The sequence below is a fragment of the Choloepus didactylus genome, chromosome 23 (assembly GCF_015220235.1).
Source record: "Choloepus didactylus isolate mChoDid1 chromosome 23, mChoDid1.pri, whole genome shotgun sequence".
NCBI classification, from domain to species: Eukaryota; Metazoa; Chordata; class Mammalia; order Pilosa; family Megalonychidae; genus Choloepus; species Choloepus didactylus.
Window position 1 is genome coordinate 992512 of NC_051329.1, and position 14122 is coordinate 1006633.

Below are 14122 nucleotides of genomic sequence, written 5' to 3' on the forward strand. Positions count from 1 at the left end.
TCTGCCAGGAGACAGCCGTGCTGCCTGCTTCCCGTCGGCCGGAGGAGAGCCAAGCGCGCCGCGGTGACCCCGTCCCAGGATGCGCCCCCGAGCTGTGGCTTACGGAGGATGTGTGCTTGCAGTTTGGCAGCAGAGCTCCTTCGCACTAAATAAAACTAAAAGGCGGCAGCAGGAGTGTGGTGTCTGAGCACACTCGTATATACAGATGATGGTCGTAAATCTTTTTGCACAATGGCATTGTTTTGGGGAGTTCAGCTGACAAACCCGGTTACCAAGAACTCGGGAGGTTAGAAGGAAACGGCCGTGCCTGCCAATCTGCATCCAGGGAGTGGGGGGTCCTGGGGGCTGGCGGGGTGAGCCTGTGTCCCCCGCCCCACCTTGCTCAGCTCTCAGGTGTTGGTAACGGCCACTGAGCCCTCCTAGCACCTGCAGAGGCCACGGGCTGGAAACAATCTTCAGGAAGCCTGGTAATGGCCCCTTGGTGAGTCTCGGGGAGGCCCCTTCTCAGAACAAAGAAATCAGCCCTCGTGTTCTGGTTGGTTTGGGTTTTGAAACAGGAAATACATTGGCTTACAAAACTGGGAGTTGGGAGATGAAACAAGGGCTTCAGGAAGAGCTGGATCCAGGGTCTTCAGCGATGTCATTACAGTTCTTTCTCCCCCCTCCCCTCCCCCTCTCTATCCTCCTCCCCCTCTCTATCCCCCTCCCCTCCCCTTCTCTATTCCACCACTCCCCTGTCACCTCCGTCTCCCTTTTTCTCTCCCTTCTGCCCAATTCTGCCTTCCTCTGGATTGACTCTGTGCTCAACCAGGCCATCTCTGGACTTGCTTCCAGGGGCTCCAGGCTTGTACCTCGCCCTCCTGGAAGCCCCAGGAGGGAAAGACAGAGCCTCTTTCCCGTTCGTCCTGGCAGAGGTCCTGGGACCGAGCTCCATGACTGTGGGCCAGGCCTGTGTCTCAGGCCCCCGGGGGGGGGACGGGAGTGGAAAGTGCTGGCTTCATGAGACGGGGGCGCTGGTGTGTCCAAAGCAGCGGGCTCGCCACCCAGGCTGCGTCTCCTGGGTTTCCCTGTGGGGGGAGAAAGCTGCTCGAATCTGACACAGCCCAAACGCAGCTCTTGGCCTGTGCCCCGGCCCGGGCCTGCCTCACCTACCTCTCGTCCTGTCAGTAAATGCGACTCTGTCCTTCACTGCGTGGTGAAGACTTGACTCTCCTCTTCCGGTCCATCAGCAAATGCTGTGGCTCTGCCTCTAACGGTATAGAACCTGGCCCCTTCTCCCACCTGCCCGGCTCCTACCCTGCTCACCTCCCCCAGACGCCTCCGCAGCCTCTGGGGCCCTCCCTGCTTCTCTCCTGGCCCCCACCCTGTCTTCCACGCAGCAGCTGTTTTAGAATAGAAGCTGGAGCAAGTCACCCTGTGCTCCACCCCTCCAGGGGCTCCCGTCGCACGTGGAGACAAAGCCCGAGTCCAGACGTGGCCCGTGGTGGCCGGTGCTCTGACCTCCAGCTGCTTGTCCTCCAGCTGCCCTGGCCTGGAACGCCCCTACCCCGATAGCCACGTCACTCTCGAGAGCGTCCAGTTGTTCGCCAAAGTGTCCACTCGTCGATGAGTTCTCCCCACCTGCTCCATTGACCGGGACAAGCCTGCCCCCCGCCCCTGCGTCCTGCTCCCCTCGGCGCTTTAGTGGGCCTGGGGGCACCGCACAGCGTCCTCTCGCCTCGGCTGCAGCCCGGGCTGAGTGAATGAAAGGGGAAACCAGGCCTTGGACCCTGCTGTCCACACTTGGGGAGGGTCATACTTGGGGGCGACCAGGAAGGAGATGCAGCTTCCTGCCTCCTGGTCGCCTCCCCACGCCCTGGCTCTCAGGGGCTTGAATTTCCTCCTCAGCTGGCCGGGGAGATGCTCAAGGTGGGTACAGCCAGTGGGGGGCATTCCGGGTCCCCCGGGCCGTGCCCTCGGCCTTCCAGTCTAGCCAGGGTGCAGGGCTGGGGAAGCCTGGACTTGGTGGGTTTGTGGTTCCCACGGGGCTGAGACGCCCCCGGCCAAGGTTAGCCGGTGAGGGGCTGTGGGCCTGCGAGGTCCGGAAAGGAGGGCGTCGGTGCCCAGCCCGGGCTGCACCCACAGGCTTCCCAGTTCTTAACATAAAACTTGCTGTCATGACTGTTTTTAAGCTTCCGAACCAGTGCGTTAATTACATCCTCCGTGCTGTGCCATCGCCGTCCCTTGCCAAGCCCCCTCCACTGCCCTGGACAGAAACGCCGGGACTTCCTGGCCACCCCCAATCCACTTTCCTCTGTGGATTTGCTTTTGCTGGATGTTTCTTCTCAGTGGACCCACGCAGTACTTGTCCTTAGGGTCTTCAGGGCTCCCTGTTGTTGCCGGTGTCAGAGTTTTACACCTCCTCATGCAGGGAGCCTCTCACCATGGGGATGGGGCGCACCGTGACCACCACCCACTGTGGGTGGAGCTTGGGCTGCCCCTTGGCAGACGCCGTGGCCGTCAGTGTGCGGGGAGCTGAGGCCCTGCCCAGGCCCCTGATGGCTCCAGTCCCTCCCGGCAGCCCCCTCGGTGAGAGACACAGGGCTGTGAGGAGATGAGTGCTCATGAGGCACAGGGGTGGCGGCCTGCCCTGAGCCGGAACTGTCCAGACGTCTCGTGGGCGACCACACTGCCCACAGGGGCTGCGACATCGAGGCCATGGGACACGAGGGCTGCCCTGGCTGCTCGGGAGTCTGTTGTCGTTCACACTTGGGTCTCCTTTAAAGGCTTCGCATGAACTTCCTGAGGCCGGCGTCACAGAGCCCCGAGTCAGGGTGGCGGCAGGGGTGGTCCCCTGGAGGAGCTGCTCCAGCTGCTGGGGTGCAGGGCAGGGGCCACCCCGCTGCAGCCTCCTTTCTGCCGGCACGTGGCCAACTCGGCCTGTGGTCTCCGCTCTCCTCCCTTTCTCCCCTCAGGACGCTCGTCCCTGGGCCTGGGATCCGCCCCAAACCCGGAGTGACCCCTCTTGAGGCCGATACCCTGATTATCTGCGAGGCCTCTATTGCCGGTGAGGCCCTGCGTCAGGATGTGGCACGTCCTTGGGGGCCGCTCCGCCCTGGAGCCTTGCGGGAGCTCGTGCAGCCCCAAGCTCCGGCTGCGGGGGGTCGACAAGTTCCTCACAGATGGGGCAGTGGGGGGCAGATGCTCCCAGCCCCGGTGCCCACATCGGCCTGGTCTGCCCAGCGGTGCTCGTTTCCTGGAATGACTACATGTCGCGGGGGTCCTGGAGACCCCGGGGCTTTGCTTACATGCTGCCTTGCTGGGATCCCTTGTTCCTCTTGGGCAGCCCCGAGAGCTCAGAGGGCTTAGGGTCGGGCCCCCATGTTCCGAGGGCACGACGGACCCAAGCGGCCTCTCCTCCTGATGCACAGCACCCAGCGTCCCCCGGGGAGGAGCCCAAAGCCCCCGACAAGATGTCCCCGAGGCCTCCGCTACGAGCCCAGGCTGGCTGCACCACACAGTCCCCTCTGCCTGCCCGCTCGTCCTGGGAGCACTGCCTCCGTCCTGTGGCCAGCTCCCCGCTGCGCCTGGGGACCCTGCCCCCCACTGCGCCTCAGGACCCTCTGCCCTGCAGCAGCCCCCTGCTGTGCCTTGGGACCCTGCCCCCTGCTGCGCCTCAGGACCCTCCGCCCTGCAGCAGCCCCCCGCTGTGTCTTGGGACCTGCCCCTTTGCCAGCACAGCCTTTCTGCCTGTCCCACCGAGACATCTGATGTTGAGCTGCCGCCTGGATGTCTCTGAGCCCCGTGGGGCCCCGAGGCCTGGCCAGGAGCACCCCTGCTCTCACCAGCTGTACCCCCCGGCTAGTTCCACCATCAGGCAGGCCAGCCGCCCCCACCGGTCCTCCACCTGCCCGCCTTCACCTCTGCCACCCTGCGGGGCTATTCTAACAAACAATTGTGTCCTCCCGCAGGAACCAGGGGCACCTACCCTCACGTCCACCCCAGTCCACTGTGACCCACCCTCACCAGGCATTATCAGGTCACGTTCTGAGGTTCTGGGGGCACTGTACAACCCCGTCCATCACAGAACCCTCCTCAATAGCCCCCAGTCCACCCCCGCCCCTCCTGCTGACGTTATTTCCTGCCGGGGCCTCTGTGTGGCCGTGTGTCCCCGCCCGTGGGCCTGGCCTTCCCCAGTGCATTTTCCGTGGCTCTCACCCAGCCCCTCCTGACACCAGGTGTTCACCCCATCCTGAGCCCACCTTCAGCAGCCAAAGGGTCAGGCCTCCACGTCGAGGGGCCAGCTCTTCAGAGCCCACATTGGCACATCCGTGTTCACACACTTGCCACATGCCAAGGAGTACAGGAACGCACACGGGGGACTGCTCTTCTCTCAGAAGGATGAGTAGAAGTGGGACAGACGCCCAGCTGAGGGGACATGCTGCGGGAGCGGGGGCAGCCTGTGTGGGGCCGCCCTCCTCTGTGCACCCACGTTTCCGTAGGAGTACATACTGTGGCATGTGTGTGCATGTGTGTGCACGTGCATGTGTGTATATGTACGTCCCCCTGTGTAGACGTGTGCATGTTTGCATGTGTGCTTGTGTGCATGTGTGCCCGTGTGCAGATGTGTGTGCATATTTGTGTTTACGCATGTGTGCGTGGGTATGTGTGTGTACCTGTGTGCAGATGTGTACATATTTGTGTGTACGCATGTGCAGTGCATGTGTATACCTGTGTGCACATGTGTGTACATGTGTGCCTGTGTGCAGACGTGAGTGTGCATATTTGTGTTTGTACATGTGTGCCTGTGAGAAACAAGCACTATTCCTAAAAAGGAATAAATGCTCACCCGATTGTGGAGAAGAAAAGAATTTATTCACAATCTTGCAAGAACGGGCACCCAACCAAATGTGGGGGATTGGCGCACAGAACAATAGACCCAGCAATATTTATTCCCTACGCCTAACCGCAAGTTCCTCCCCTGTTTCTCCAGTGGCTGATACTCCAGAGGTTACATTCTATTCCACAGGCCTAACTAGCCCACCCAAATTTGAAACATGCAGCCTGCCCAAATTGGAAACATTTGAAAAAAAGTCATCTGTGCAAACCTGGAACATTTGAAACAAGTCTCTACCTTTCTTTTCTTTGTTCTTGAACTGCAGAGCCAGTCTGAACTAGTTTGGTAACAACTTATGGAGCTGATTAAGGAACATATACCCCCTCCCCCAGTCTCCACCTTGCAAAGACAGTGGGCGGATAAACAGGAGGACCGGCCACTGATTACAGCTTGGCTTCTTGACCCTCTGCCATTCCCCTGAGCTGCCCCCATCCTGTGTGAAAGCTAAACTTAATCTAATTCCCACAATGCCTGGGTATGTGTGTGTACCTGTGTGCAAGTTTGTGTGTACGTGTGTGTACACGTGTGGTGCCTGTGTACATCTGTTTGTGTGTGCATATGAGTGTGCAGGGGAGCCCCCTTGACTGCCCCCCATGTTCCTGCCTGCACCCCTACCGTCCTGAGGATGGGGGTGGGGAAGACGTCCCCAGCTCTCTCTGACCTGCCCTCTCACTTTTTCTGGGAAAGTCGTGACTTCTTGGTTTGGTCACACAGGGTCAGGGCACAGCTCTGCTTCCTCTGGGGTCTCCAGGGTGGGCATGGCAGGACCTTGAGCTCTGAGGTGTCCTCCCTGAGGACAGCCCACCAGTGTGGCCCCTGCCCCGTGAAGTGACATCTCTAACAGGTGGAGAGAGCCAACCTCCGGGCAAAGAGGAAGGCAGCCGCTCGGGCCCTGCCCCAGGGGCACTGCTCTGGCCCCTTGGCCGGCCCGGCTGGTTGTTCATTCTCCATCGGATCGTTTCTCCCAAGAGGCAAACAGGCTACGGTTTCTCCCATTATTAGACAAGAGTCCCCTCCACCCACCTTCCACCCACTGAGGGCCATGTCTGCCGCCCGCGCTCACAGCATGGGGTCCCAAGGGCCGCAGGGCCGCAGGCCGCCCTCTTCCCCTCTCACGTTCCCTCCTGAAGCCCCCAGGCCCAGGCACACGGCTCCCGGCCACGTTGCTGCAGCTCCACACGGGCACGCCATTGCCCCTTCCCTCCCAGCTCTCAGCGGCCCCTTGCTGTTTGGGGACAGCCCATGACTGGGAATTCCACTGCTCACTGAAACTTACCTGTGTGAGAATTAGATTAAGTTTAGCTTTCACACAGGGTGGGGGCAGCTCAGGGGAATGGCAGAGTGTCAAGAAGCCAAGCTGTAATCAGTGGCCGGTCCTCCTGTTTATCCGCCCACTGTCCTTGCAAGGTGGAGACTGGGGGGGTGGGGTAGAGGTTCTTTAAACAGCTTCATAAGTTGTTACCAAACTAGCTCAGACTGGCTCTGCAGTTACAGAACAAAGGAAAGAGGGGTGGAGACTTGTTTCAAATGTTCCAGGTTTGCACAGAAGACTTTTTTTCAAATGTTTCCAATTTGCGCAGGCTGCATGTTTCAAATTTGGGTGGGCTAGTTAGGCCTGTGGAATAGAATGTAACCTCTGGAGTATCAGCCACTGGAGAAACAGGGGAGGAACTTGCGGTTAGGCGTAGGGAATAAATACTGCTGGGTCTATTGTTCTGGGCGCCAACCCCCACATTTTGGTTGTGCGCCCGTTCTTGCAAGACCGTGAATAAATTTTTTTCTTCTCCACAATCGGGTGAGCGTTTATTCCTTTTAGGAATAGTGCTTGTTTCTCACACCTGTGACCCCAGTGTCAGTACCTGTGGCACCTCCATGGTCACTCGTGGTCATCCGTGGACACGCACAGAGCCGCCACCACTCACGATCCCAGCTGCGGCCGAGCAGGTGGCCTCTGCCTTATCATGTCAGCTCCCAGCCCATGAACCTTGTCCTTTCACCATCTGTTGTGCCGTTTTTCTCCTTTTTGTGCTTTTTGTCAATGATTCCGCCTTTTAAAATAGGCGCATAGTGGTGCTGAGGTGCTGCCGTGTGTCCCCAGGTGCGGGAAGGCTGTGGGGGCCTCCCGGGAAACCTGCGTGTCGGACGAGCTGTGTTTGGGCCAAGGGACGGTGCTTGGCTGTGAGCTCATGGGAGATGCAGCGATGGTGCCTGTTAACTGAGGGTCTAAGCAGGAGGCACGTGGACCCAGCCGATGGAAATGTTGACGGGGGCTCGCGGGACCCTCGCCTGGGCTTCCTGGGAGCAGCGGGTCAGGATACACCAACTCCGGGTCACGGTGGCTTCTGGACCCTGATGAGCACGGGGACGAGGGCCGCCTGGGGACTGTGATGTGATGACCACAGGGACGAGGGTCGCCTGCACTCTCCTTACAGCCCCAGGGCACCGTGCTCTCCCGGTGTCAGTCCTCTCCTGGCTTGTCCCTCTGGGGTTCCTCTGCTGTGTCTCCCTAACCACCTAAATCTCAGCCCCAAGCAGACCGGGACTGGGCTCGCTGTTTGCTTTTGTCCCCAACTTGCACCGGAGCCTCATCTGTGCTGTGTTTTTATTTATTGACTTATTTATCAAAAAATTTAAAAAACAAACAAAAAAAATCTCAAACAAAACGAAGCAAAGGAATAAGAAAAACAAATAACCTAAAATAACTACATTGCTTCCAACATGTTCCTACCAGACCCAAGAAAGTCTGTAAACCATAATCGTTCCTGAGCATTCCCATAATGTTGACATTACCCTCAACACTTACCTGTTACTAGACTATCACTCCCCCTTCGCTATTTGCTGTCTATCGCTAGGTCCCCTACATTCTATAACATAAAATGTTTATTTTACATTTTTCACCAAGTTCGTGTTAGTGGGAACATGCAACATCTATCTTTTTGAGCCCGGCTTATTTCACTCAGCATTATGATGTCTTCGGGGTTCATCTGTGTTGTCGTATGTTTCATGACCTCTGTGTAGTGTTCCATTGTGTATGTACCACATTTTGTTTCTCCTCTCATCTGCTGAAGGACACCTGGGTTGTTTCCGTCTCTCGGCAGTTGTGAACACTGCCGCCATGATGCACTGTGGTTTGAAGCACTGACCGCTCCCCTGCGACCCCGAAACCTGCTGCTGCAGCTCGGGCCCTGCCCTGAGCCCGCAGAGTGTGCATCTGGCTCCGATGACTCTCCCTTCCAGCTCTGAGAACCGCCTTTATTTTAATCAAATTCCAGGCTTTACTTGGATTTCATCTTTTGGGGCATTTTTTAAAAATCGAGGTGAAATTCACATAACATAAAATTAACCATTTTAAAGTGTGCACTCAGTGGAATTAATTATTTGCAACATTGTGCAACGGTCAGCACTGTTTATTTTCAAAACATTTTCATCTCCCCAAAGCAGTCGCATTCCCTGTGAAGCTGTAGCTCCCTCTCCCCCTTCCGCAGCCCCTGGCACTCACGGCTCCACTTTCTTTCTCCATAAATAGCTTCGTGTAGGCCTTTCCTATTCATGGAATCCTACAGCATCTGTGCTTTGGCGTCTGGCCTGTTTCTCTTGGCCTGTCCATGTCGTCACGTGTCTTGAACCTTGTCCCTCTCCACGGCTGGGTAATATCTCCCATGTGTAGACCACAGTGTGTCTACCCATTCCCCAGTGGACGGACATGTGCTGGCTTCCACCTTTGGTGACTGTGAATAACTCCGCAGGGAACCTTGGTGCACAAATACCTGCTCGAGTCCCTGTGCACGTGTCCTTGGGGAGTGTGATGGTTGGGTTCATGTGTCAACTTGGCCGGGTGACCCAGCTGTCTGGTCAAGCAAACACTGGCCTAACAATTGCTGCGAGGACATCTGAGGCTGGTTAAGAAACCAACAGGCTGGTTTATTAGATCATCAGTCAGTTGACTGTAGCTGTGACTTATGACTCACCGAAGGGCGTGACTCCCACAATGAGAGAATGCAATTGGCTGGATTTAATCCAATTAATCGGTTGAAGACTTATAAGCAAGACAGATAGAGGACCTTCACTTCTTCTTCAGCTGCCCAGTGAATCATTTCCTGAGGAGTTCGTTGAAGTTGCTGGTTTGTTTCCCAAGGAGCTCGTCGGACATCTTCCTTGGAGTTGACAGTCTGCTGACTGCTCTACGGAATTTGGACTCATGCATACCCACAGTTGCGTGAGTCACTTTTACAAATTTGATAGTCAGAGACACCTCTCATTGATTCTGTTTTCCTGGAGAACCCTAACTAATACAGGGAGTGTAAGAGGAGTGGTCACTGGGTCTCTGATGGGCTTCTTAAATTTGCCTTGTTTCCAGCCAGGCCCTGCTCTCCTCCACCAAAAAGCAGCAGTCTCCACCCCATTCCTGCTGGGACCCTCTACAGCCCAGCAAATGGTGACCCCATCCTTCACCCCGGACATGAACAGGACCCTCTTCACTCCCCACATCCAGTCTGCCATGAACCTGCTGACCCTCCCCACAAAACTGGCCCAGCATCTGCCCCCCACTCCCACCATTGCCCCCCCACCCCCTCTCCTGTGCTGTCACATGGTGTCCCCGACTGGACTCTGTGCCCCCCTTGCCACCCAGCAGCCACAGCCACCCAGAAAATGCCTGGGTCAGATCAGGCCGTCACCCTCCCGAGTGCCGTCTCGCTCGGAACACGTGCTGTGTTCTCGCAGTCACCAACTGGGTGCCCCATGCCCTGCCTTTGTCCTCCACTTCCTGCGGCTCTCCCGTGTTCCCTCCCCTCCAGCCACCCTGGCCCGTGTGCTCCCCGGCCTGAAGGCTGTCACCTCCTTCAGCCCTTTCCTCAGACGCCCCCAGCTCCCGAGGCCCCTGTGACAGGCAATTTAGAATTGACCCCCACTCTCGCCCCATCCTCCTCTGTCCTGCTGTCTTTTATTTTCCTTCTGAGTGCTCGCCACCCTCTGACTTTGGTTTGTTTGTCGTCTGACTCCACCTGCTGTGAACTATGAGGTCCGGGAGCCAGGGGCTCTGCCCTCCTGTGTCAGGGCAGCTGTAGGAGTCGGGACCCAGGTGTGCCTGTGCACAGGTGACCAGAGGGGACATCCGTGTGTGCGCCCGGGGGCAGGGACACAAGTCCCTGGGGCTCTCCTGAGTCTCCTACAAATGAGCCCTCGGAAGGGTGCTCCTCTCCTCTCCGTCTCCTGCAGGGTCTCCGGGCCCCACAGGAACTCTGTCAGGCATCCAGGAAACATGCCTGTCAAGCCCTGCCTCTAGCAGGTGCTGTCCTGGCCGCCCGCCCTGCACCCTTGGGGCCCTGAGCTGGCGCCCAGGGCTATCCGGCATGGGGGTATCTCGGGTGCACAGTTCTCGGCCTCTGCCCGCCCTTGGATGTGCCGTGGGGGTTACCCGGGGTCCAGCCTTCACCCACAAGGTGTGACGGCTGCTGGGTAAAGAGGCCCCCTTTTGGTCCCTCAGTAGCGATTCTGGGGCACGTCCGCCATGGCCCCCCAAGCCCTGGAAGCGCTGGTTGACCACCTCTGGTGTCTCGCCCCTTCCGGGTTCACCTGCTGTCCCATGGGCTTCCTGGGACCACCTACCCATGAGCTGCTGGCCCCCCACCCCCTTGACTCTGGCTTGGCTTTGGGGGTCCCTGCGTTAAATGTGGGGCTCCTGCAGCTCGGCTGGGTCAGCTGCCTCGTGTGGTGCTGGGGAGGTGCCCCCAGGAGCTGCTGTGGATGGTGAGATTCTGAGCAAGCAACCTCGGGGGTCTGGGTTGGGGGCACCCGCCTTCTCTCTGGACCCCTTGTTGCGACAGCAGTGTCTCTGCCTTCTTGGCCCCTCCTGGGGAGTGCGGTGAGCTGTATGCTGTCACCAGGGCATGGGGGTTCTGGGGGGCAGGGCTCAGTGGCAGGGAAACAGGAGGTTCTGGGCTCTCAGGCCCCTGGGGTGCCTCACTCGTGTGTGACCGAGGAGTGCTGGGGAAGGCTGCTTTCTGGGCACGTCTTCCTGGGAGCTGCAGACTCCCCAGGCAGCTGGTGCCCCCCCTGGGCATGGCGTGTCCCATAGGCTCACGGCTTCAGCATCACGATGCTGCCTGCAGACGACCCTGGGTCATGCGGGAGCAGCGCGTCACCCGCTCCAAGTAGGTGACTCTGGCTCCTCCCCTCCAGGCACACACCACTCCTGATGGTAGAAGCCAGGGGCTCTTGGTTCCTGCTGCGGCAGCAACCCTGGGACCAGCCTCCTGGCATGCCTGGCTTCACTGCATCTGTCTAGTGGGATAAGCGGCCAGCAGGTGCTGCGGAGCTGGTGGCCAGGTCACCCCTGCAGCTGCCCACAGGCACGTCCACTCACGGGGACCCGGGACGTGGGACCCACACCTCCTCTCCGTTCTGTCACCATGGCAGTTGGAGGGTTAAAACGAGATCATATTCACATTTTCCCTGGATTACCTCGGCCACCAGGGAGGCTTACCTCCTCGTCACTTGTTGGCCATCTGTGATCCTCGTTTCTGAGTTGCCCGCTGCAGCCCATTCCTGCGGGACGTGGGGTCCTGAGGTCAGCTCTGGCTCGAGGCCCCCTTGGCCTGGCTGCAGCCCGAGCCCCCTGCCCTGTCCCGCCCCTCCCCGGTACCCTTTGTGGGCGTTTCCCGCATACCTGATCCTGTCGGGCACCAAACTCCCACGATGCGTCCACCAGCCCCAGGGCGGGCAGTGCAGGAGCGGCCGGTCAGCAGCAGTCCCCGGCCGGGCGCGTCTCACAGCAGGTTGTCTCCTCACAACGGCTGCGCCAGTCCCTGCCTCCAGCCGCATCTGGTGGGAGACACGTTCCTCTCTGCTGTCACCTGAGCATTCAGCACTCATCAGATTTGATTGGCTCGGCCTGGTCAGCTGTCCGTGTGAGAGCCAATCGCAGCAGCCAGGGGAACGGCGTGCTCTGATTGGCCCTGCCTGAACCTGGGGGCGGAGCCATGGAGGGCCCGACCCGGAAGAGTGGGGAGCGGGAGCTGGGCGGGCGGACACGGCCGGGTGGGCGCGCTGGTTCCCCGCCGGGCCCGTCTTCGCGAGTCGCCGAGCTGGCCCCTTCCCTGGACGTCCGGCTCCTCCCGAGCTGCCGGCTCTCCGCGATTGAGCTGCCGCTCGGCTCTTGTACCTGTTCCTGGAGCGCAGAGCACCTGTCACGGGCCGCAGGTTTGAAGCTTCCGAGGACCCCAGCGTCGAGTGCTCTGACTGGGTTAGGGGAGAATGGCGGGCCGGGGTCGCGGGGTGGCGTCGCCGTGATTGCCGGCTTGCGCTCCTGTGCCTCGTGGGTGCCTCGCGCTGGCTGCCCCCAAGGCCCCGCACCCTCCCCGCTCAGACGCCCAAACAGACGGCGAGTGATACAGTGAGTGACGCCACGAAGGGCTGCATTTTCCAACCACGCCGGGCTTCGCGAACCTTCCAGGGAAGCTGGGTGAGGGCAGGAAGCCAACTCTAAAGGTCCGTTCCAGGCCTGAGCCTTGAGGGAGATGAGGACGTGTTATGACTGTTTGTTCCTTTGCCCAAAGAAGGAGCACCCAGAAGCAGCCTTGTGCCTTGTGCCTTGCTCTCCGTGAGTCTGAGCAAATTCTCTCTCCAGCAGGAGAGGACGTCAGAGCGCTCTCCCCAGAGGTTCCTAATCGCCGCTTCTCCTTCAAGAACGCCGGGTGCTCTTTGCTAACATCCAGCCCGGAGGTCTCGTCACGCCCCGGCCTGACAAAGTTCCCCACTGCGGGTTCTCCCCAGTCTGCAGGCCCAGTCTGTCCCTTCCTGGCAACCAGGGGGGCCCCCTGGACGTGCCCTGCAGGGGAGGGAAACCCTGTGTAGACAAGCCCTGTGCCCGGGGCGCCTCACACCTAGCGCTGCAGGGGCTCGAACCCGCTGTCGGCTGAGCAGCCGCATGGCCTGGCTGCTGGCTCCACATCCTTGCTGCTGAATCAAGAATAGGAATGACCATACCCGCTGGTGGTGTCGGGGTTCCTGGAGGAGAACGGGACTGGCGTGTGGAGCTGAATAGAGCAGGATGTTTAGGAGGTAGCAGAGCGTTCCCTCCCGTTGACAGGTACATGGGGAAGAGGTGGGGGCGCGAGGTGGCAGATGTGGGGCGAGGCTCTGGCAGCACCAGGGGCCAGGAGTGTAGCCCTGCTGAGATTGACGGGATTCTCTGAAGGTGACAGACGATGGTGAGAGGACGAGGCGTCAGGGAGAGCAGGGAAAAGGTGGGAGAGGAGGGAGTTATGGAGAGTAGAGAGCAGATGCACGGAGCAGGTGGGGAAAGTCGCCCGGAATGGAGACAGGACATCAAGGGTTGGATTGTGTTTCGAGAGGTGGGCTGATGTGCCCAGCCCCTACCTGTGAGCATGGCCTGACCTGGAGAGAGGGCCGCAGGGGTCTGTTAGCTGGAGCCCCCCTGCAGCGTCAGAGGCCATGGTCAGCGCGACCAGGAGCCGGGAGAGGCGGGAAGGGCCCACGGACGTCAGAGGGCGCAGCCCGCCACACCTCGGTTCTGGACATCTGGCCCCCGAACTATGAGAGGACGCGTCCCTGCTATGTCAGGCCCCAGCCTGCCTGCTTCCCGCCTGCCGTCCGGGGACACTGGCGCCTGGGGACCTGCACCAGGGTGACACGTGCGCTGGAGCCCGGAGCCGACTGTGGAGTCTCACGGGACGCCCAGGGGGACGCGAAGGCTCTCCAGATGCGGCAGTGCCTGACGCAGCCCAGCTTGAGGAACCAGAGTCCTTTGTCGGTGGACTCGGGAAGCCCGAAGGAAGTGGCCTCTGGCACTGCTGGGCCGGAAGTCAGGTGGAGCTGCCGGCCGCTGCCTGTCCTCCCTCGCACCCCTGCCTGCATCTGCCCCTCTGCGTCTGCCTCAGGCAGGCTCTCGCCACTGATGGACGATGGCGCCGTGGGGACCTGGTGAGGCCGGGTCCTCTCCCACCCAAGACCATCCCTGCAGGCCGCGGCTGGGCCCGAATGCACCTGCTGGGGTCACATACCCACCCCTCGGAGCACCCCGTGGAGGGAGTGGCAGGTCACGACTGGGCCAACTGTGGGCTATCCCGGGAATTAAGAAACATCAGGGTCTTGGGCGCAGAGAAGATCCTACCCTTATCCCTAGCCTGGCACAGCGGGGAAGGCCAGTCGCATGCTCGGGTGAACCGTCCACTTTCCTACACAGCGGTGCACATTGTTGGTGGGTGTGTGGCACCAGCTGATGTC

General features: G+C 59.7%; 1 protein-coding gene and 1 long non-coding RNA gene across 4 annotated transcripts in view; one reads left to right on the forward strand and one right to left on the reverse strand.

Moving 5' to 3' along the window:
* The window catches only part of GALNT9 (polypeptide N-acetylgalactosaminyltransferase 9), a 120788-nt gene that overhangs the window by 11811 nt on the left and 94855 nt on the right, over positions 1-14122 (forward strand). The window contains exon 1 of one of the 3 annotated variants that reach the window (XM_037816846.1): positions 11878-12965. The exons of the other annotated variants lie outside the window; for them this stretch is intronic. The gene's annotated coding sequence lies outside the window, so the exon portion shown is untranslated. Of the gene's footprint in view, positions 1-11877; positions 12966-14122 lie in introns of those variants that run through there. 3 annotated transcript variants of the gene reach the window in all.
* On the reverse strand, positions 730-11716 carry LOC119519265. Its single transcript, XR_005213998.1, has 3 exons — positions 11544-11716; positions 11361-11422; positions 730-1067 (listed from the first exon to the last, which is right to left on the reverse strand). It is a non-coding gene; the product is annotated as an uncharacterized LOC119519265 (long non-coding RNA).